This window comes from Ischnura elegans, chromosome 2 (genome assembly GCF_921293095.1).
Source record: "Ischnura elegans chromosome 2, ioIscEleg1.1, whole genome shotgun sequence".
Taxonomy (NCBI): Eukaryota; Metazoa; Arthropoda; class Insecta; order Odonata; family Coenagrionidae; genus Ischnura; species Ischnura elegans.
Window position 1 is genome coordinate 3,468,700 of NC_060247.1, and position 24,358 is coordinate 3,493,057.

Consider the following 24,358-nt stretch of genomic DNA (forward strand, 5'->3'; position numbering starts at 1 on the left):
TTTCCTCGATTGTTTTGACTTTTCATCATAAGTGCAAAAAACATTTTGGAAACAGTGGTGTTGGCTTTCATTGGAGAGAAAAAAGCTATACCAGGGTATTGCCGGCCTCGGTGGCGGCGGGGTAAAGTCCTCGCCTACCAAACCGAAGGTCGCGGGTTCGAGTCCCGCCTGGGTAAGTTACTCTTATTCAGGGAATGGATTTTTGTGATTGTTAAATGTTATCCACCCTGATATAAAGGCCGAACAGTGCTGTTTTCGGTGGTGTGTGAAATAAATAAATAAATAAATTGTTGGCGTGTCTTTAAGTTCGCGATACCCAAATCATCGCAACTTTTGGACATTTGTGTCGTTAACAAAATCTTGGAACCGCCGTCATGCACCTCCATTTCTTGCCTTACTAAATTTTGCATATCCCATATTTTCTCCTCAAAATTTGTCAGCTCGCCTGAGGACAAAAGAGATAGCAGGCTCCGGAGGGGACGCTCGCGTGACGCGGCGCACCTAGCGACGTCCTTGCGACAATGAGAGCGGAGGGGCCTTGAATGTGCCCCGGGGACGGAAGGGAAATCTCCATGGAGATGGATCGGAATGGAGGCATCCAAAGTGAATTGCGTCGTCGTCCTTTCACTCTATCCTCGTGGGGGGATGGATGCTGGGTCCACGCGCTTGGTCATCTCTGCTCCCACGTCGTGTGCGAAGGTTTTGCTTAATCTCGCTCCCTCCGGGCGGTCAAAATGTTCGCAGCCAATGGCAATGGCGGCCACGATAGGAGATCAAATTTTCAACCACTAGACTCCTATGATGGAACTTCTCAATCTTGTCGTTTCCCTTGCCTTCTACTTTTTCATTAATTGCTAGTAGAATTTTTTTTATCTTTTCATACACTATTTTACAATTTATTGTCCAAAAGAGTTCAAAGTACTTTTATAGCATTTTTAATTTATTGTACGTACTATTGGCATAATGTTTTCCTAATTTTTTTTCACTTGGTCCCTTGGCTATGTTGCCTTTCCTGTCTTGATCGTTATATATTCTGACTAATTAATACAGACAGTGGAGGAGGAAAGACGAGAGAAACTCTATAGTTATGAGAAGATATGATAATGAGAGAACTGAATGGAGAGATACGCCAAATTAGGGAAGTGGTTAAATAAGTTTGATACTTTCTCGGCAAATTATGTGGTCGAACTTTTCTCGGGATTCCCGCCGGGCTAAAAACTCCATTTAAGCCGGTGGGAACCCGAGAAAAGTTTACCTACTTATTAAATACCTACCTAGTAGTTAAATTGTCGTTGGCCAGTGTTGATGAAATAACTATTTGAAATATGCACGTACTTGTAGCAGCTAAAAATCAATTATTTCTCGTTTTCATGCTTAGGCCCTTCCATCATTTTTACTTCCATGTTCATCTGCGTAGAGATTCTTCCAAGCAATGAGATTAGGTTATGTTCTATCTGACAGTCTCGGGTAGGTTAAACTTGGGTAGGTGCAGCTAAAAGGGATAGGTAGTGCAGCAGTGGAAATCAAAATTTCAGCCATGAGCTCTCCATGCTCGTACAAGAACCCACTGATTTTTTGAGCTGCCTCATCCCAGGTTCTGCATATCTACCTCTAAATCTACCGCTTCTGCATAGAACGTGCGTTTCGATACAAGTATTTGATATCCATAATCTCAATAAATGAATACATTTTTTTTTAGCGTTTTATCTTCCTTTGCGTGTTATTCATTAATCACTGCGCAATTATTTTATATGTCTTGACCATGACTTATTTCCTATTCCCAAGCTTCTTACTCCGCTAAGCTCTTTTCAACTTGGGCAGCCCGGGAAACCTTTGCTCGCCATCGAATGACTCCAGCGCGTCAATACACTTCAAGCTTCTTCTCTTCGATGACCTCTCTGCTGGATCATCCGCGATTGGTGATCTATGTGCAAACATCTACGTATATGAAAAGCTGCTCCCTGTGCATCTTTGCAGGTTATGTTTTATCTTGTGAACTCGCATACTTTAACTTTTCAACGATGTGATCTCAAGGCTGATCAATTCTTATAACTGAAATAAGAAATATGGACTTGGATCAGATTTTCAAATGAGTAACATTTATTGAAGAGTCAACATATTTCACTGCACTGTAGTTGATGATGCTTAGAGCAGTGAAATAAGCTTTCTCTCTAAATAAATGTTATTCATTTGGAAATCTCAGCAAATATATTTTTCTCATATCCATTATGGATTTCCAAAAAGTCTTGGCCTCCTGAATTCACTTTTTCAATTCCTATTGACGTGGTTTTTTGATCATCTTATTTTCAATTCCTCCATTCATGGGAACTATTCTTAGAAAGAAAGCCTTGGGAATAATTCTTTCATGTATTCATACCCTAACATCGTCCTGCGCTCATCGATTGTTCCATCAACCTCGACTTGATACATTCGATTGGTTATCTGAGCAAAACTTATACTGTATCACAGATGAAGGTACACATTTTATACAAGGTACAAGGTTTTATTCAATCTTAAAGCTTTTGAAAAATCCCCAGTTACTGTCTTGCCGTGTGTCTAATGTCTCCTGCTTGTATCCTGTTGATTATACATAGAACATCGGTATCTGTCCGTAGTAAGGTTGCCAATTCTTTTATATTTTAGAAAGCTTCCTTATTTGCCATATTATTTTGTGCATATACGCTGTAAGTTACTTTGAAGCTAGCTATTTATTGGAAAATTGGAATGGTTAAATGTCTTTTTTATGCCTTTGAGAATCTGCAGAATTATTTTCGCATAATTCACAACTCACAACATATCAATAATTCTAAATCACGCCGAGTCACTTGTTAGTATATTGAAAAAAAAAAAGAGAATTTCATTCTAATGTGTATGTATTGTTTTCCCATTGGGGCTTAGGAAAGCGTGGCACCATATTGGGCATAGCGTTGGCAATTGACGCAAGGGTCCTGGGTTCTAATCTCGTGAAAATTATGGCTACCCAAGACAAACAATTTGCCGTGCCAGGTGGCCAAAGGAAAGGAGGTATACAAGTCTTTCCGTCTTAAACAACTGTGGCTTAGCCTGGGTTAACATTTATTTTTATCTATCGAGAATAACCCTTATTTTGAAGCACTAAGAAATGATGAAGTCGTACACTCAAACGAGTAACACATTTCATTTAAAGAATTAAGAATACGTAAGGGAGAGCTGCAATAATATATGACGAAAAGTAATAAGTCGCATTCAGACATTATTTCATAATTTTTAAATAAAACAAACGAGAGTGGCTGTCCACTTTTCTTGAGTCGATGCAGTCATTAGAGTTGCAACTCATTCTCTTGTTCCGAAAGAACAGATCATTGGAAAATGAATCGCTCAAAAGAATGTAAACTACAATAAACCACGCAAGGAAGAGAGGTTGCTTAAAGATGGTGACTTGTTAGGAAGCAGCATGTGGCGTCATCAACTTATCTGCGGAAGGTATATGGTCATCAATTTTTGCCGCGAATGGCTCGAGGAGTCGGCGGATCGACAGAAGTGGTATGATATAGTTTTGAAACCATCAAACTCGGCCATTGTTAACGTTATCCTCGTTTTGCACGTCTGACGCTCACATGTTGTGTTACTGGCACATGTCACATATTCATAGGCATGTGAGCATCTCCAGCAGAGAGAGAGAGCTCCTTGGACTGACTCAACACGGGCGATATGGGGAGGGGGGCCCTTTCACCCGTCTCAAGTCGATACCCGTCCACCTCAGCCTCCTTCACGACGCGCTACTCTTCCCCTGGACCACGAGCTCATCATCTCTACGCGTCCCGGGTCCCTCAATGTCATCCGTCCCCCCCTCCCTTGCCCTCCCCGTCCCATCCGGTGAATGCCGGCCCTGAATGCCGCTGTACCCGCTGCATCCCATGCTACGTCTCAATTCTCACTCGTGCACGTACGCGACATTCTGTCTGTCCACTTACTCTGCACTTCTCGACCATGTATTCCAGCATAAATATCGTGCTTCTTCTTATCATACCGAGAGGCATTTTACGCAATAGTGCTCAGTAAACAATTTTCTCATGACGTTTATGCATTATTATTAATGTAACGCCAATGTTTTTTTGTAGACGTGTAGAGTTATGACAAAAAATATCGAGGTAATGACAGCTACTGATGAGAAAATTTGAAACGATTTCTATCATTTACGATGCCAAAATGTGTTTTTTATTCTCAGATAGCGCACGAATTAGGTCTGCTAAGAATCTACCATTTGTGCTTTCATTTTTGCGAAGTGTTGCGTATATTTTTCAATCATTGTTGTCAAACTACCTCATTAACGTTGTGCCATAACGCTGGCCTCGCCATTTTTTCTTTTACCACATCATGGTTTATAATAATAATAAGTGACCCACCATACTGTGAATTTTGAGAATGAACAATAGACCTAAGGAATGGAAGCGTTGCAACAAAATGGAGTAGGAGGGTTGGAGCGAAAAGACATCACGCAAATGGAATTGTAGATCAAACCGTCGGAGTGTACGGTCGTGCAAAGACATCACGCAAATAGCTGGAATTAAGGAGAGGAACGGGAGTCTTTACTACAGGACGAGACCCAAAAAGCTCAGGGCCCACCAAGGACGAACACCACGCAGGCTGAGAGGATTTTCCAGACCACAGAGGGACAAACCAACCTGTGTCGTCGGATAATTGTGTTGTGACTATAAACTTTTATTTTCATGTAAGATACAAGAAACCATAAGGAAAAAGAGGTTTTAATTGGCCAAGAATTAAGTTTGTGACTGGTATCCCTTGGTATCAAGTAATTGGATTTAGTGAAAAGTTTAAGTGATGAAGTGTAGCAAATAATTAGACAATATACTTAAAAGAAGGAATAATTATTCATATACCAAATTTGAGTCGAAATTAAAATATACAGTTGGTCATTATCTAAAGGTATAAGGAATTATTTTGATTGTTTGAATTGTCTGTTAATTGATTATTTCATTTTGTAAAGTAAATTGCAAACGTATCTCGAAACCTGTAATGATTCATGTATTTTCTTTTCCGACGAGCAAGCTAAGGCAAATTAATTAAAATGTAAGGTAGGAGAAGATATCGAAATCGTGGTTTCTCTCCAGGTAAAAGAATCAATACTTTTTCGTGTTACATGTGTATGCACAACTTCTGTCATTTCGCTTATTAATTCGTAATACTTAATACGTTTTACATTTTTGGCTCCCATAACGTGGGGAATAACAAGTAGAAAAACAAATAAATTTCCTATTAAAACGTTGACAAACTCTATCTATCCTATCCTATAAAAAATTAGATTCCATCCCACGACACATTAACGGTAAAAATTTACTTCCTTCTTATCGAATGAATAGATATTTAATTTGCAGTTGAAAGAAATGATTTCCGGGTCATTGAACAGCCTTTTTAATTGGAATAAGCTAATAGTGACTCTCAACATTTTTTATCATTTCTTCCCCTCGTAGCAGCCACTCGCTGCCTCAATATACCCGACTGTTAGTCGAACTCGCACCTTCAAGATATTTTTAGGCTAGGTTTTAATTCTGTTGCTACCGAGATTAGCAAAAACGATCTCTAAATAGTTAGCAGTGGGCATAGTTTATCGACACGCCAAAAACCAACGCCCTTCTAAACTCCCGTGCAAGGGTGAGCGTGTCTCCGCTGAATTCTCTTCATCTTTTCCTTCATCATCATCATCATCATCTCTTTTCCCATTTACCGGTTCTCTTTCCCCTTATATTCTTCGCACTAAGCCTCCCTCCCGGCCGACTGCTTGCCCCCAACGCCCCCGCCTTTCCTCATCACGACTCCCCCGCCGTCCTTGGCTGCGAAGATCGTTATCAGCTGTGTCGCCATCATTTATTGAAGCTCTTAACATCACCTTGGAGATGCGCGCCCACGCTCAGTCTCTGGGATGAGGGGCTTTCGCCTGAAGGCCCCCTCTCCTCCTGTGGTCGGAAGAGAGATATGGGGCGAGTATGATATGAGGAATATGGTCAAGGGGCGAAGGGGGAGGGGGTTGATGATGGGTGTTGTGTGCTAGTTGGGGTGTGGCGGCTATACATATATGAGGGAGGGAGGGAGGGATGGATGATGATGGATGGCTGGCGAGATTGAAGGCGTTCTTTCACGGGGCGGTCGAGGTTTTTGAGCGAGGGTCATGACGCCAGGGGTCTTGAAGTTTGCCCAGACCCCCCGCGCACGCTGCCTCAGGCAATTCAAAGGTTTCACCTCGTAATAGCGAAAGCAGCCCTAAATCACCCGGCTTCTCCGCCGTAATTTGGGAAACAATTGGGGATTTATCAAGCCAAACTTTTGATACTTTGATTCTATTTGACATTTACACTGTACATGGAATTATTATAAGTCTTAAAATGCAATCATTCAGAATTTTTTCTCATCCCTCGCAAAGAATTGAGAACCATAAAATAAGGCCCAGCATAATTCTTGATTTTTGTAAGTTTTCAAATTTTTACATCCTTACGTGCCATATTTCTGTTGATTTAAAAAAAATTAATATTTAATGCAAATTACATAAAGCCTCTATTTTGATAAACCTTCGCTTAATTTTAAAACGACATCATATCCTGTGTATCTTCAGTTAAGTTTAGTCTTCATTAATAATTTTTTGTATAATTTTTTCAATAATTCTATTGCTACTGCACTATTTATTTAAAAAAAAGACCCATAAAGCTAATACTTTCGCATTCTGATTGAGTTTCTGCCCAACGAAAATCGAAAGTAATGTCAATTTATGACTCCTATCCTCTGAACTTAATTCGAGACAACCACTCAATTCTGTTCGGCGCGGAGTGCTTAGTATGATGCATTAATGAGAATAAATGTCCGTTGTTTTAGAGAAATTTGAAATAGGGACGAAAGTATTCGGCGAACGAATTCCAAATTTGTGTTTATAGCCAACTCAAGGCCGCTTCACTCATGTAGATGTCACACTTTATGTATATTTAATTTAAGTATACCGGGACAAGCCACGGTGATAACTTTACGGGAGTCACCCGCAACGCACATTTATGTATATGTTAGTTATGCCTTGTACCAATTCACATATTTTCGTTTGAAGGGATAACGTACGAATTTTCTTTGAGTTCAACAAGGCTTATTATGTACCCACCATATTTTCGTCTGGCCTCGAAGAGCCTGAACTTAACTAGAAATAGGGTCAGAGTCTGTAGCTGACGGTATCTTTCAGAAGTGTTGGTGATTTCCGGAAAAATATGCTGGGATTAATGCCGTGTCCCCCGTGGAAGGCCTTCAAAGTGAGGAAGGGAATATGCTTTGTCGGAGGGATCGCAATGGGAAGAAGTCTCCACCCCCCCCCCCCCCCCCCGCCGTGTCTCTATGGGAGTGTCTCTATGTCGAATGTCTCTCCGTGTCTCTATGTCGAATGGGAGTGAGCGCACAAGGGGAGGAGCGGCTCAGCAGCGCAGGAAATCCGAGGATCATGATCTCATCTTTTCCACGCCATCCAACCCCTGCGACTCGGTCCATATTTTCCATTACACAAATCATGCGGAAAACTCCTTGTATCGGCTATTCCAAGGACGTCGCCGCGATGTTTGTGACACGTAAGAGGAGATGCAAGGGTCGCGAAAAAGTTCCCAATCTCCAACTTCCTCCTCTGCTAACCCACATCCGGGGGAAAAATCGAAGTGTGTCGGAGGAGTTGGAAAGTCTGCTGTTATCTTGACCACCCGCAAGAAATAAGGAGTGGGCGGTGAATTTATCGTCGGTGAGGTGGTGATGAAATATTCATTCCCTCGCTGTATTCAGCATTTTATTATTCACTACACTTTAAAGTGTTTTGAATATCTCGGAGATAAATTGCGGGCTAGTTTGTTGCACTATCAAAAATACGCTTCAAACAAGGTCTCACATCAGTGGAGGGAATTTGAAGTGAAAATCTGGGACAGATTTTTTTTCCTACAAATTATTACTCGTGGTAAAATTTTAATGTTTTCCTATTATCTTTTAATGCATGATTATGTTATTCTTAAGCATGAGCGACGAGAAGCCTTACAAGGGTAGTGTGCAAATGCACTTTAAATAAAAAATAAGAGAAAAAAGTATATTTTTCTTTTATTCCGAGATATTTTATTCTTAATTCGCCATTGTTTTATCATCTGCTCCACATCTTCACGTTAGGTGCCACCTTTAAAGTATCATTAACAAAGGTCCTTATCATATTCTCAAAAAGATTGCATTTTTAAAATACTATTTTTCTAAGCAGTCTTTATTCATGCAATAGGCGCGACGAAAATATTTTACGATAACCTAATCGCTTGCATTACCTGATACAGGAAGGACAGCTATACCAAGGACGAAATATGATGCATAGCCGAGCTATTTCATTCTATACCTGTTATTTAGTCTTATATTTAGACTTTATCCGCAATAATTATCCTGTCTATAAGTCCTTCAAATAAATGCCATACTTTAAGGTTGAATTAGTTAATGTACAAATTAATTATTCATAGGGAAAGAAATTCCTTACAAGTTGTGAATGATTAATTTGGATTATTTGTAATTGATTTGCTTAACTTTCCAATCCAGTTATTTTTTATTGTTTTCCCTGGTTTTTGGATAACTTTTCAAGCTCGTGCTTTTGTCCGTGTTAGAAAGGTCTTTTTTCTCTCTTTAATTTTTAATATGTCAGGGTACGGTATCGAGTATTAATATTGGTTCTTTCTTTTTCCCCAAATTCCTGAAATGTTTTATCTTACCGGTGAATGTTCGCTTTCGATATTTCGTAATCCTCACTGAATATTTGCTTTTGACGTGGAGACGAGGGCGATGTATTCTCTTATTTTACTTGGAAACATATCGGAAAGGAATCTAATTTCACTCCCTTATACAACATACTCGGCCGCGGTCAAAGCATAGATCGAGAGGAGATTCCTTTCCAGCGATGCGGCCTTTGCCCCAGGGCTCTCTCTCTCTCTCTCTCTCTCTCTGTGTGGCACTTGGAAACTCCGGAATTCTAATGCTTCCTTCGCTTGCGACGGCTCCTTGTTTATCCCCTTCTAAATGCTCCCTGCCTTCTTTGCTGCCCGCGTGTACACGCGTGGCGATAGTGTGTGGTATGGGGCATTTTGCGAGGCCCCTCCTGTGTGTGGACCACTCGTTCAAAGACCCCCGCTCCCCCCCCATCCCCTGCCTGCTTCGCCTGTGTTCCGCCCGGTCGGCCCAGGTGCGGCCGCGTGACCTGAAAGGCTGACGTCAAACCCACGCCTATCCCCACTGGGCTTGTGGGGGACTTCGTGACGCATTGAGTGCTCTACTGAGGGGTGTTCACGATGACGCCGTCGTACCTTAAAAGGAATTACTAATACCTACTCTCTAGACTGGAAATTCCCACCAATATATTTCGCATTTGGGTGGGAGGTCAAGACTACTTACTCAGTTCGAGAAAAGCGCTTTGCGGAACCAAAATTCGTGAATTCAAGTTAGATAATGAAATAAATTAAATCTGCTTTCTTTTACTGTCACTGGGAGGTAGGTACTTAGTATTTGGAATAACTCAAGAGTCTTCTCAAAACAAAAATCACTAATTTGTATTCTCGTTTGCCAAGGCTGACTTTCCTTATATTGGTATTTCACCTGAAAGGAGGCATATAGTGCAACGCATGGCAAACCGATAAATACGCATGATTTATGAGTTCTGGCAAAATAGAATTTTTCCGTATAATTATTTCAAGTTCCTAGTTAATAGCATTGAAACAGCCTCTAAGTCTCTGCTGTTGAGAGTCACAATTAAAAGGTTAATTATTTTCATTAGCGTTGACCAATGCCGTTCCAGTAGGTTTGATGTCCTCAGAACTTTGAGATAAGAGGTTATCTAAACGTTGAAGGCTTGAAAAGACTCGATTTTGACGTTCACAGAAATTATCCAGCGCGAGTAATGCGTAATTTATGCTTAAATATTTAAATAAATAAATATTTTAAATAAATAAATAAAAACAATATGATTTATTAAAAAATGTCTATAAAACAATGTTAAATGATAGTTGGTATGACGTGTCATGCGATTACATTATGCCTAATTATAACGAAACGATCAGCAGTATGAAACTAGATACTGTGCAAAATCGCATTTACCTATATAAAATATTTTCTGTACTATTTATTGACTTACAACCTGCAACCCACGTCACTGGTGCTTTATAGGGATTTACTTTTTCATTATAGGTAACTTTGGAATAACCTTGTCGTTTAAATTTAATATGTAGAGAATGCATATTCTTTGGTGTGAAAAATGTGGTTGATGATGACTCAGTGCCCTCTGACACAAAAATTGATGTAGTAAGTGTGCTTTTGTGTATGCATTTGAAGTCTCTTCTTCAGTGAGGATTTTTGCAAATAAAAACGAGCCATAATGTTTTGACATAATGCTGAAATTTGTTATTCATTCTTCAATGCGAATTGAGGCCCCTCGTGCTCTCTGAGGTGTAACTTTGAGCATCAACCAGCTCAATTGGCAATCCTCAAGATATTTCGTTTTATTTTTTCGTACATTATGCGCCTAGTTCTCCTGTGATGCCCTATGTCTCTCTTAAATATTTTTCAATTGCTATCCCATGAATTTTGAACAATTACCCTCATCTTCGTACGTTAAAAATAATCCCGAATTATGCGGCGACGGAAATATAAATATATGGCCGATTCTGTCCCAAGGTTTTGAACGCAATTATTTTGAAATGCACATAGTCGTAGTCCAATTTGCATGAATATATCCCATCGCTCCTTGCCACGACTAAAAGTATGTAAGGACACTGCGACACAATGCATTAACTATGGCAATGGTCAAAATGTGTTAATTTTTTTTTCTTTTTGGGAAAACTTCACAAAATTATCGCCTCCTTCCAAATTTTCATATATATTTCCCTATGTTCGGCGAATTTCTATTGTTCATTTTATTTCCAGGAGATTTTATTAGCCGTTCAATGGTGAAATAATGCTATCGCTTAACCATTGAGTCACTTGTGGACTGAAACGCTCTGCACAGCAATTTTAGTTTTTCGTTTTCCACACAGGTAGATTTGATGATATTTTTGGGCAGTATTACGTGTCAGCGGAAAAGTAACCAGCCATGCGTGGCTGAATGTAAGCATTTGAGATACTGAACTTGTTCAGATGCTTATCTTTCTTCTCAGCTGGCGGTTTCGTATTTCCATTTTATTCATGGAGTTAATTGGTGAGAACAAGCCGAATTCACTAATTTATATCTTTGGTGGCTTTTTACACATAAAAAAATCAGCATTATGACCCATCCTATGCAGCGCATAGTTGGCTATATTTTGTGGCCGCAAACCTTCCCCTGCCCTCTCGGCCTTATTACCGCGAATGCGTTTGAACCGTGGTTGTCGTCGCAGCTTCCTCCTCGGGACCCTGTCCGTCCCTTCGGGGGCACATAGAGGGGGGGTGGGGAGTGGGCGGGACGTGAGCGAACATCTCCCCCGCGCCCACGCAGAGAGCTCATTCCGTCTGTGTCACGCCCGCTCGTGCGGCGCGTGTCTCCTTGTAGAGCAACGCCGGTTGATACGTGCGCTTCGAATTGGCCTGCGGGCGAAAACGAATTTTCTCTCCTCGCTCTCGACGCTCCAGAGGATGTAGAGTTGTGTGCGCGGGGCTAGTGAGTAGGGAATAGTATTCGGAGGGAATCCCGATCGGGGAAGATGTGCATGACAAGGCGGATGCATTTCCAGTCTCACTGCTCGAGTGCTAATGGAGTTTTATTTCGAATCTGAGCTAGGAGCGTTGTTCTCGCCAATGCGAATGTTCTCATTTCTCGGCCAAGGCAGTTAAAACCTCTTTTTATCACATCAAATGCATGTGATCTACATCAAATGCAAATGATATTCAATATATTTTGGTTTTTCTATGCAGGGGGCGGATTGCTAAAGCAGTGATGATTCGGCATGTTGCCCCTAATAAGTTGTGTCGACCCAAAATTACAGTTTCTTCAGCCGCCCAGGTTAAAAGACGAAGTGTCTTATTTTACCGTAATCAGAGCATTTTTGCTGGGTGAAATGGTGAAAAATTCTGTCGCTAAAATTTTAAGCATTTTTGTCTAGAGAGAGGTCTGAATTTGGATCCCACACATTTTTGTAAGAATTCCGATCTCTATTGCTATTGTGCTTTGGCAAGAGTATTTCAAATCAGTACTTAATGCGTTGTCATGAAATCTGAAGTCTTGACACTTTTCGTTACCAGCTCTCTTGGGCCATGTTCCTAACATCCCTTTTCCCTATCGTGCTCTTGACCTGTAGAGTGCTGATATATGGCCTCCTTTATATTATAAATGACATGCATAAATACATGTGCCAAAGTCCATCTTTTATTTATCAAGTTCCCTTCTAAATTTGTTTCCTTTAGGCGTGAATAATTTTCTAATGCCGAGCGTCTCTGAGCTGAGCTACGTAGGAAAATGTTTCATGGACCGAGAAATATGCGTGTTAAGTGAATGCTCTTGATTCTCATTTGAGCCTATATAATTGTACGACGCTGTAGGTCGGGAGGAAATATTTTTATCGAAACTATCCGGATCTAACGCCCCAATATTAAAATTTATACTGTATTCATTATTCTTAATATGCCAGTGATTTTATCCTTCGCAACATCGGGGCCGTCTTACGTCTAATTCGCCGAAATTCATAATCGCCCTCGCAAACATCAAAGTGAAGGATTCTCAAGTCGGCCAATGACTGTGTAGCCACCCTTCGCGCATGTAAATGGGATCACCAAAGTCCACACTCGCGTAGCTGACACACAATGTCACGGATAAATGAGGTATTATGAGGGCCGTGAACCTGATTTTATATTCTCCTATAACGGCTGGGAAAATATGCGTCACCCAACAGCAGACGCTGAAGCACCCTCGGAAAATCAAAAGGTCATTTACCACAGCGAAAGTTTTCTGTTCTATTGCTCAGTCAAACTCAGATTCTACAAGTATAGTGAAGTAAATAATGGCATCGATCTGTTTGAGGACGTTTTGTGCCCCAGAATACGTATTGCATTTTGATCGCATTAGAAGAGATGACCACGACTTCATGCCTCCGTTCCTTCTCGCAGTCATTTTCTTTTGCGAGTGGAAATCCTTATCCGAGAGGCTCCGGCACATGCGTTGAAAATCACGTCTTATTTCCCTAATTTATTTCAAGCACAGCTGAAGTAATTAATAGGCATAGTCATTTGAATAAGATGAAATTATCCTATTGTAGAACGAATTGTTATCGTTGTGTCCAGGATCTGTGTATAAATTGTATGTGATTGTTTATGTGTGTGTTTTTACGAAATACATAATATTTTCTTCAAATTCCACCCCATTTTCGAAAATTCTATTCTTAGGGCTTCATTTGTCTTCTGGGTAGCGGTTAATTATGTCAAGTAATGGAAGTTGAGGAAATATTTGCTAAGAATTCATTTGCATTCTCCGATCCGAAGGATGTCAAATCCTTCAAGGGGAGTAATTACAGAACACATTTTTTGGGTTGGCGGCGAGGGACGCTGCACGAGGAATCCATCTGTGAGGGCATTTGTGCATGCCGAGGGCAATTATTGTGTCTCTCGTTGGTGTTTGTTGGGCTCATGCCTCTGCATTCTTGTTTTATTCCCACTCTAGCGGCCTCTGGCTATTTGTTGTGTGTCACTGGGGTTGGGAGAGAATTGTCACCCAAAGGGGGTGGAGTGGGGTTCCACCATCATCAACCACCCTCATCCATCGTCAAACAACCCTCTGCTCCCGTCCCTGTGAGTTTTCGGCCTCCAAATATAGCATCAGTATTGACAGGCCAAAGTCATGCTTTGCTTTCCGCCTTCCATGCGAACACACACTGTGTTAAGGTTTATCCACATGCATACATTCATACATACATGCGCAGCGCTCCTTAAGGATGGCTGGGGGAGGATAGTTGAAACTGGAGTCGGCGATAGACCGGAGAGATAGTTTCACTTCCGATAGCATCTCACTCTTTTGCTTTTCCTTCTTGAGCACGCACGATTATCATGGGACCGAAACGGACGAGTGAAATATTTCCAGAATAAAATGTAGACTCACACCCAATCTCCTCTAGCACACCCAAATTTGCGATTCATTTCCGTCGTTTCCTTGCTGTATTTATAAAGTATCCCTCTCACATTTTTCTCTAAGGCATTGATTAGCTATAAATTCATCTGTTTCTTTATGGATTTTTGATGCATGCCGTTTCTACGATTTTAAAAACTTGCAAATTGCCTGCCTCTCAAGGAAGACACTTCCTCTCTTAAGCTATATCCTATTGAATATCTCAGTTTTACAGTGATGTTATTTTAAAACTAATATTACATGTAGCGACGAGTAAAACCTTGAGCTCTATTTATACGCTTTGTTACAAATCGCTTGTGTAAGCCTGATAGCCTATATGTGGATAGATTTATAGGATGAGGTATAGTGAAGAGAAAAGGTTTTATGAAAAATGGTGTTCTTCAGTAAAAGTAAAAAAATGAAAGGCATTTTTTCAAATGTTTAGAGCAATTTAGTGGGTATTGATTTGCGAATGTGGTGAAAATAAGGAGGGAAGGATTTTCACGGGGATTGATCCCAGTGGTGGGGTCGATGAGATGGACGAAAACGAGTGGATATCAGTTTCATACGTTTGGCCTTAGGCTTCGTCCACACACATCGCTGTACACAAGCATCACTGCCCCCGACATCATCGCTGCTGGATTCACCGGTCTGTGTCTTGATACATGTATCGGACGATGTCGACACAGCCTTCCGCATGGAAACAGCTTTTCTGAGACGGAATTTCTTTGCTCGTGTCGCCTAACCACCCCTAGTGCTGTAGCAAGAATTGCTACAATGGTTACATTTGAGTGCCTATTTAAGGACTGAACTCGGTTCCAATGGAATTATTAATGCTTAGTAACTTGTCCGCTTCATAACGCTGAAGCTTTTAACGATGTATGCCATGGGCATTTATTGGTAGAAAATGCTTTATGCAGAATAAGGCAGGGGTAATTTTGACTATGCGCAATGAGGATGAGATTTTCTGAATAGGATGAGTATTTAAATTGCCATGCCCGTTTCCCGACCTCTCTCCTGAGTGCACTAGGATTGAAGATGAGCGAGATTGACGCTGCTGCGCCAGCGCGCACCCCACTTATATTTATAAATGCACAAATGGTAAGAAAGAGACTTTGCAGTTCCACAAAATAAAATATATTTCCGACCGGTTTCGATACGGCTTATCATCACATATTTTATTTTGTGGAACAGCAAAATCTTTTTCTTACCCTTTGTGCATCATGAAGGAGTTTCACCATGTTACGCCACCCACCACCGAATATTTCTAAACTTTTGGCATTTGTAGCTCCAATCCTAATGGAGATGCAGTTATGATAAAAAAATAAAATTAATATATATTCATATACAAATTTAACAAACAGCATATATTATCCTAATAAATCTGAATATACCTACGTATGTAAAGTGTCAACTACGTTTTACCTTACAAAAATTCCAAAATTTATGTCCGAAAGTTATTCATTTACATATACTAATGTTTCGCCTCAATTAATCATAAATTTCAATAATGAAATCTATAAAAAGGATTAAGAAAATGTCTCTTATAATTTAAATCCAGCGTTAAAAAAACAGTGGCCAGAAATCAAATAATGACGATGAAGTCAAAAGAGCCGCTTTGATACCGGAAAATGACTAAAATATTTTTATGAATTTACTACTGCTGTTTATATATAAATGTATATTGTTTGGTAAGAAGCTTATTCGTTATCGTTACTGTATTGTAATTTTTAGCATTAGGGATATTGTCTAATATAACATTATGAAGTAGATATTTGACTTTTGAAAATTCACAATAGAGCAAATTTGGCCAGTAATTCTGAACAATGCTCATTCGTTTGAAAGGACCACTGAACATAGGTACGGAGAGTGAGTATGACAGTGTAAATACAGCTGCATTAGAAATTTTAAACGTAAATAGGACCATCAGAGAGATTGCACCACCTTCAAAAATGCATACTAATACATTAATGCAATGTCAAATGTAAGAAATCGTCTTTGGCGATCCTTTCGAAATTGTTAATCCTTAAAACACAATTGAAAATTCGGAATGCATTTCAATGCTAGCCTTGCCATTCTCTCTTTCTGTTCTGCTCTCAGTGCCATTTTTCAGCTGCCGAAACATACGACGGTTTATCATTTGAAATTAGCGTGCCGTTCCCAATTGTGTTTTATTGTGAAGACTATCACATGTAGACTCGTATTCGTAGCACTTGCACTCGTTTCAAATATTCAAGAGTGAGTGTTTCAATAAAAGGAGATTCCGCCTAAATTCCATCATTATTATTGTCCGGGAAAAGTGGGATACACGGGAACTCCAACATTCCATTAAAATTAGCCACCCGGTAATTTTTCTTTGTGTCCAGACGACACTCCGTCAACACCGCTGGGCAAGATCGCCCAGCAAAATGTTTCCGGCGAATGTCGTCCTAGTGGACATAGATTTAGGAATTAACTGTGAAGCCATGGTGAGGCAGGGTGAGTAATTGGCAGCTAGGAAATTTAGAATTTTTTGGAATTCGTAATAGAAGAATGAATAATGAGGAAGGGAGAAGATTAAAAATTATAAGATTATTATTTGAATTCTAAACTGTAATTTATGGCTCGTGACGGTAAAGGATAGGTGAGCGCGGCATAAAAGCATGGTTAAATAATGGGCGGCCTGAGTGGTCGAAGATTGGATTGACAGTTGAAGTTACATTTTGACGTGATTATTCATTATGTGACATCGATTTTATATCGGTTTCCCTCAAATTCCGAGTCAATTAGAGACGCCTTTTTCTTTAGGTGTTAGAATGACTCATTTTTTACCGCCAACGCAACGACCGTTCATCTACATCTACATAATAACCTGCGAGCCACTTCAAGAGTGTTTGGCAGGGGGTGATCAATCACCAGCATGCAGCATGCAATTAGAGCATGCACACCACACAGTACAAAATACGTCACGCATGCTAACAATTTATACTACCATATGCTGTTAGAAATAATAACAAAATTAAGAAATATGCATTAAGTTTTACATAGGTTAGTAGGCTACACTACAAGTCATCTAATTTATTTATGAGCTTTATCGCTACCGTTACAATCACTTATCGATCGTGAAAAAAAAAGACTTTCTGAACCTGTCTGTTCTACAGTCTATCTCTCTTATTTTATTTATATGATCTGATCTTCCGTAGTATGTTGGCGTCCTTAAGATATGGCTAACTTTGTTAGAAAAGATGCTGCTCTTGAATTTATCTACAGGGTTTAGTCTATTTTTCAATCTACGGTCTCACAGAGATTCCCATCCGAGTTTATCTAAGATGTCAGTTACACTAACAAGACTATCGTTACGACCTTTCACGTACCTGGCAGTTCTTCTTTGCACACGTTCTAACTCTGTTATTAAGCCTTTCTCATGAGGGTCCCAAACACTGGCAGCGTATTCTAAATTTGGTCTGACGAGGGAAAAGTAGCTAATTTCTCTCACATTGTCGTCGCACTTTCCTAATATTCTTTTAACGAAACCCATTTTACGATTAGCTAGACCGGTTATTTCCCCAATATGTTTATCCCGCGATAGATCATTATTGAGTCTAACTCCTAGATATTTCACGGATTCAACTGCCTTTAATCGGGTGCCCCGAGTTATATGGCTATGTTGTGGGGAGTTATTCTTCTTCCAGAAATTCTTTACGACGCATTTTTTCAAATTTAATTTTAACTGCCATGCATCGCAATTCGCTTGGATAGCAGCAAGGTCTTTCGTTAGTTGGGTGTTCTTCCGTTCCTGTCGGTCTTTTTCTGACTTCCTTGTGCGATGCATCGATAAATGGAGAAAAGGAAAACGGCTGGTTTGGATGGGAGAGCCGCTTCAAAGAGAAAACCTTCGGTCCTAAAGGAATCGCATTGGACTGCGTTTGAAGGGAAGAAATTGAATGGTTAAAATCACGTCGAATACATTCAATGATAGCTACCGATCTCGTGAAAAAGACAATTATCTGAAAGAAAACTTCTATATTCGATCTAATACACCAACCGGTTCGTCTGAGATTATTATCATTACTAACGAAATAAACACGTGCTCTTATCAGTTTTGGAATCACGATTATTTATGGTTAAATAGACGGCCTCTTCACGCAACTTCTGTTGTAATATGCATGCTCTGCTGTAACTCACAATCATTGCGGCCACAAATGTTTCATTCTCCATGGCCATCAACGATCTTATTAAAATGTTAATATATGCTTGAAGGAACGGAACGGGCTTGTTGCAGACACATCGGGCGTATTTAAGATAAGGGATGTTACCTACCGTGCGATAAAAAAACCTTTTTATATAAATAATTATAAAAATCTGTTTCCATTAACTCCATAACCAGTGGATCACCGCTGAAAAACATTTGTCCGTGTTTGTTTCGGACAAGCAATATCGAAAGGCTGAAATGGTAGCCTTTCCAAATGGCGCCTCCTAATCCTTTTTTCTTACGCTGTAGGAGCTTCCCATGGTGGCCACAAATGTCTTTATCGTTCCGCACCGAATGACCAACCCTCTTCTCCGCACGGGAATCCTCCACTATTTCCCTCCCCCCCTGCCGATGTCCACGCTCGCGATTTTCCCACGGGGTGCTTGCTGCCCCCTTCTCGGACTGCGTCGTCGATTCTGCTCTGCGCAGTGGGGCCCCTGGTGGCACGGCTCGCAGCTCCAACGAGTTTTCTTCCCCGCTGCTTTTTCTCTCTTTTTCCCTCGCCCCTGGGCCTCTCCACTCGTGGTTCACGCTCGACGAGCCCTGGGTAAATATATCGCAAACTTTATCTTGTTTTCGTGTCGTCGTGCGACGCATTTCACCGTGGAATTGCATCGAGTGAGTTCGACATGTAGATATAGTCGTGTTTCGCTCAAGTGCTCGTGGACGCCCTCTTCTACTCCTCCTCCACCGGGACTTGTTTTTCCACTTCCCCGAGTCCTCGAAGGCTAACTTTGTCACATCCAGTCGTGGGTAGCGCGAGTGCAGAAGAGATCAAAAGACATTTCCTCTTTGTGGTCTCTCTCGTTGATGGAACTCCGGACTCGTTCGAACATCTCGTTTTGCTGCGTGGTAGGCGTGCTATTGGACCATCATGGAGCTGCAAAATGGATGTAGGATCGATTGTAGCATAGCAAGTAACATCTACGCTTAAGCTTCAATTATTTTGTTAGATTGACATCGTATGCCCAGGGCCGTTATGACTGCAGTGAATGAATAGAATGGACCTATTACTCCATAAATTTGGCAGGAATAGTTTTTTGAATGTGTAAGCACGTTTTAAATTTGAATTCTGGTTGAGGATTGCAGTCGTAGCCAAAGCTTAGTCTCTCGCTGCAGTAATTGTTGGAAGTAATTGGAAGAGAAAAGCTCTGCCTTTCTTCTCTTCATTGTTTGCAGTTGGTCCCTTTCGCGAGGATTTATAAGTGGTGACATAGTTAGCGATGCATTTTTTTTTAATATTTCTGTTTCTGAATAATGTTAATTTGAATTTTAGCATTGCAATAAGAGCGTGGGATTTCAGTTTAAATTTGCAACCATAGCTACATTTGAAACAAGTATGCTCCGCCCGTGCCTAAAATGATTGAAACAAGAACAGCTTCACTCCTACATTATTGTTGTAGGATTAATTTTTTGAATTGCGAGTCAAAAGCATTCTTTAACTTTTGATTTTAGAGGGTATGTGCTTTGAAAATACTTTTGTCTCAGGCCGATAACAAAACGGAGCAAATAAGTGGAAACGGTATAAAGCACCGCTGTTCCTTTTTTTCAATGCATGCATCAGAAAATTAGCCTTAATTTGAATATGAAAATCTAATCATAATAGTGTGAACTTCCCAATTGACTCTACATTTACGATTCAATCGTATAAAATGGGTCTTTATTCGCTGATGTTTGTGCAAAGTATAGGAACGTAATTTAATATATATATATGTTGTAACTTTTTAAAATCTTCGCTGCTTTATAAACAAATAATTCCAATACAATTCGAAACAAACTCTATTTTTTGAAACTTAGAGCATAAAACCAACATCAAAAGCCACCATGATATCACAATTCCATTTATATCTACCACCACCACTCTTCTGAACCACCGCCATGAACTGCATCAGCGTGGATCCTGTGTTCCGCTATATTCCGCTCCTCCCGCTCTCTTCTCCTCTCGTAGGCGCCTCCCCTTCTCTGCTTTCTCTTCCTTTCTCTGCTACACCGCCACCTTTCTTTAAACACGTCTGCCTCCTTCAACTCTCTATACACAACTCCACTTTTCCTTCACAACAATCCCTCACTACCATTGTCAGTTTTAAATTATATAAAAACAATATGGTGGCTTGTTTATGTTATGTTACAACAGTCCCTCACTACCATTGTCAGTTTTAAATTATATAAAAACAATATGGTGGCTTGTTTATGTTATGTTACAATGTATATATATTCATTATTTTAATTCTACATTTCTTACCAAATTTTACACACTTAGAAACTTGTCCGTTGCATTCGTAGTTTACCACAAGGGATGATTTTCCACCGCTTCTGATTACCTTCTTACTTTAAGTTTTACTCTAAAACAATGATTAATATTAACGGTCACATTCGGGTAGTTAAATCTTCTGGTATAAGTAAGATGTTTTAGTATGGCCCATTCAGTACTTCAAGTATCTTTATCGTGGGCTCAGAACTCCAATTTAAGCTGCCCGCTATCCTTATTTCCCGTGTTTCCGCCATAACAACGGGCGATGGGAGTGTGTATGTGGTCGCACATGTTCTAAGAAATCACAGGGCATACATCTGTGGGTCATGACAATGCTATCCCCTTTTTTAAGCCTCGGGAACGTCCTAGTTATTCTCGGCATCGGAAAGGATATCGGAAAAACGTGGACAAAGCTCTCTCCCTCTCTCTGTCACTTCCTATCAAGCGCTATTCCTTTTTGCGGCCCCAACCGTCTTCCGGCCGTGGTTTCTTGTCAGACTGATCTCCTCTCGCAAGAATTGTGCTCGTCGTGCAATGGGACGGCCCCAATTCGCCCTTGACCCTCGCTTCCTCCTTCCTGGACGACACCTTAATCCATCCTCATTTCCGCTCCTTGGCTTAACTTCACCATCATACCTAATCTCTTCAGCTCCTCAGCGTATACGATTACCTTTCGGTTACCTCCCGCGAATCCATCTCCCTTCTAACGAACCATCTGAAAATTTTACCGGGCTAGACTTTAATCCTGACGAGTGGATTTTTATTGAATCTAATCTGTCCTGAAGAAGAAGAAATAGAAACAATAGTAAAATTGGGTTGTTATGCCCGAGATGAATTTAAGAAACCATAAAAATGCAAGAAAAGGCTCGGTTAATGAGAAAAATTTGTAATTAAGGGAGATCTCTTTTCCAGAAATGCATTTTTGCCAGTCTAGTTTGGGGCATGTAAGTTATCTGTATTTAAAAGAACTTTTTCATTGCCTCCGAAACTTGCTTCCATGCTGAATATTTAGCACTGCTCCGCAGTGCATCAATTAGGGGCCACTCTGGCTGTGATTCGAATATCCAAAATAAATGTTGAAGCGAATTGGAAGACTTCAATATATTATTTAATTTTTTTGCTAAATAAAATTTGTATTTATTTAGAGACCACACTGCGCGAAAGTATTTAAGGGTAAGATAATTTTTCATTAATGAAATACAACGTAATTGATTTACCTTCTCATAATCGGTTATTTTCCATATGGAGAAATATTTTGCACTTCAGAAAAGGGAGCACGCAGGAATAGCGCCAAATGATTAGTGTATCTAGCGTTCTATTCATCACCGCCAGGAAATACTTGGGAATTTCATATTTCAATGGATTACTGGTGATTTAAATGCACATGCAACAGTTCCTCATTGACAAGTGTGGAATATTAATGATTTTCGATTCGCTTGTAATTTCAATTGAAATTCTGCGGTCGATAGTACGGTTTTGGGAATAAATACTAAGTCTCGCGTTCGTATGTGACGTCAGCGCTCGTGTCATGTTAAGATATTGGATCGATATTAATAAAATGAAAGCCTTAGCTCTAGATTATTTTTGTAACTTAACTAGGCATGAGATTCATGATGAAAGATTATTCACCTCACAGGACCAATGGAAATAATGAATTATTCATTCTTACTATTGATGACTATCACTGTATTCATTTTTTCATTACTCATTTATGAGTAATGAAATTATGATTCTCATCTTGTTTTTATATGCTATTTTTATAACGTGCATAGGTCTTATAATATCGGTGTTAAATAGGAAATAACTGCAATATTTTAAGACTCACTGCATTTACGGAAGATTGAATTGATCAGTTATTGCCTTGCATCTCTGTAAAATCTCGATTACTTTCTTGCCGTAAATAAATGCCTTCATCTTCATTCCGTCTCAAGTTCTCATTTTTTCCTCCCGTATTCATCGTGTTGTTTCATCTCTTGCTCGACCCCGTCTTGGCCATTGACATGTGAAAGTAACGTATTCAGAGATTGCATACTAAAGGTTACACCTACATGACTTCATTGCGCCCTTATGGAAATGGATGACTTATGAAGAGTATGCTCAATTTTCTAAATAGTGTGGCATTTTGGTTAAGTTGCCTTCAATGGTTTCGAAGCCGATGTTACATATTGCCTTTTTGGTTTTCAATGTTTTGTAAATGGCCCATTGTGTTGCCGAGCGTCCCATTAATATCAGAACTTGAGTGGTGATTATTTTGGTTGGTGTTTGTTTTTAGAATTAATGCTTGAGAATGATTAAATACAATCGGTGGAATTTCCGAACCGCTTGAGATAATATCAACAAAAGTCAGTTAATGATGTATTATATTATTTTTAACTGTATACCCTAGGCTTACTTCTTAGAAGGTGAGAATTTCAGAGTTGATGCAGTATAATGCTGAAGTAGATGGCATGCTATTATGTGTTACAGCAGCGCTTTGAATCAAACTGACCAGCGCATAGATATGAATTTGATAGCTATAATTTAGCAATCCATAGCGACGTCGGGTTTATTCCATCAATAACTTGTTCTAAACATACTTTTTCGGAAAAGCCGCACTGATTCATAGTGTTTCTTGTGTCACCCTTTCCTTTATAATATCTCTGTTCACTCAAAACAAGCGGTATCGTTGCTTGCAGCTTTCGCGGCCTTCGAATTCATTTTCTGCTTTCATCAAAATATTGCTTTCATTACAAATGTGATTCGGCAAAAACCAATCGCCAATGTTTTACTTGAGCCGAATATTTCATCTGTAGCCGGTGATTATCTTTATTTTACGTCTGCATTGAATAAAGAAACGTAGATAATTTAAACCATGGTGAAATCATTCGCAAATCATCTTCATAAATATTTTCGTTTATATTGACTCAGTAAGCAGTAAAGTGCAGTTTTGGATGTAAAAAATAACATATACTTATGGAGTGAAGGGGTTTCCAAATTCTTCCGTATATTGTCTGAAGGATGGAAAATTAGATAGATGCCTCTAAAAGTGTATAAAAAGTAGAAACACTCGTTTTTATTATTTTAGCAACTCGGGGCACCAAATAAATTGTACATACCCCCGTTCTTCGTATAAACTGAGCTAGATAATTACTAAGTTTCAGACATTTGAAAATGCACCAAAAACTTATTTTGATTCTTATATTAATGTTTATGTTCAAACCAATTATTGTGAGAAATGAAAATGAAATACGAAGTCATTTTTTGAAACCTGGGCTGGAAATATTGCGAAGAGATACGCTGCGCTGATAAGAAAATTCCCTGTCGCCTTAAACAAGGAATGAAGTAATTCATTCGGTGTTTGCTGCAGATTTTCACCAATTATTTCCGTTCTTTTTACATCAATAAAATATTGCGTCATGATCCAAATATTTTCTTTGCTAACACAGATATTTTATCGTGCTGGTAATACTCCAAAAATGTAAGCACTTTCAGTAATTTATTTTGTTATTTTAATTGGTGCATTATAGTTCTTACAATTAAAATCATCATCCAAACCTAATGTTTGCGTAAGAGTTTGCATAGTTATTCACCACTCTCAGAATAACTTTTATTCAGTGCTCACAAGCATTCGCAATTCATGTGATTCCCCAACTTGTCATCATCTTTCCCACATCCGGTGACCTCGTTTGAGGTGAGTTTTTTCTTCGCCTGGGAACCATTTCAAAGCAGCGCATCTTCCACAGTCTATCTCGTTCTCTCCGTCCCTCAGTTTTTCCGTTTTTTTTCTCCTCCTAAAACTCGACCAAAC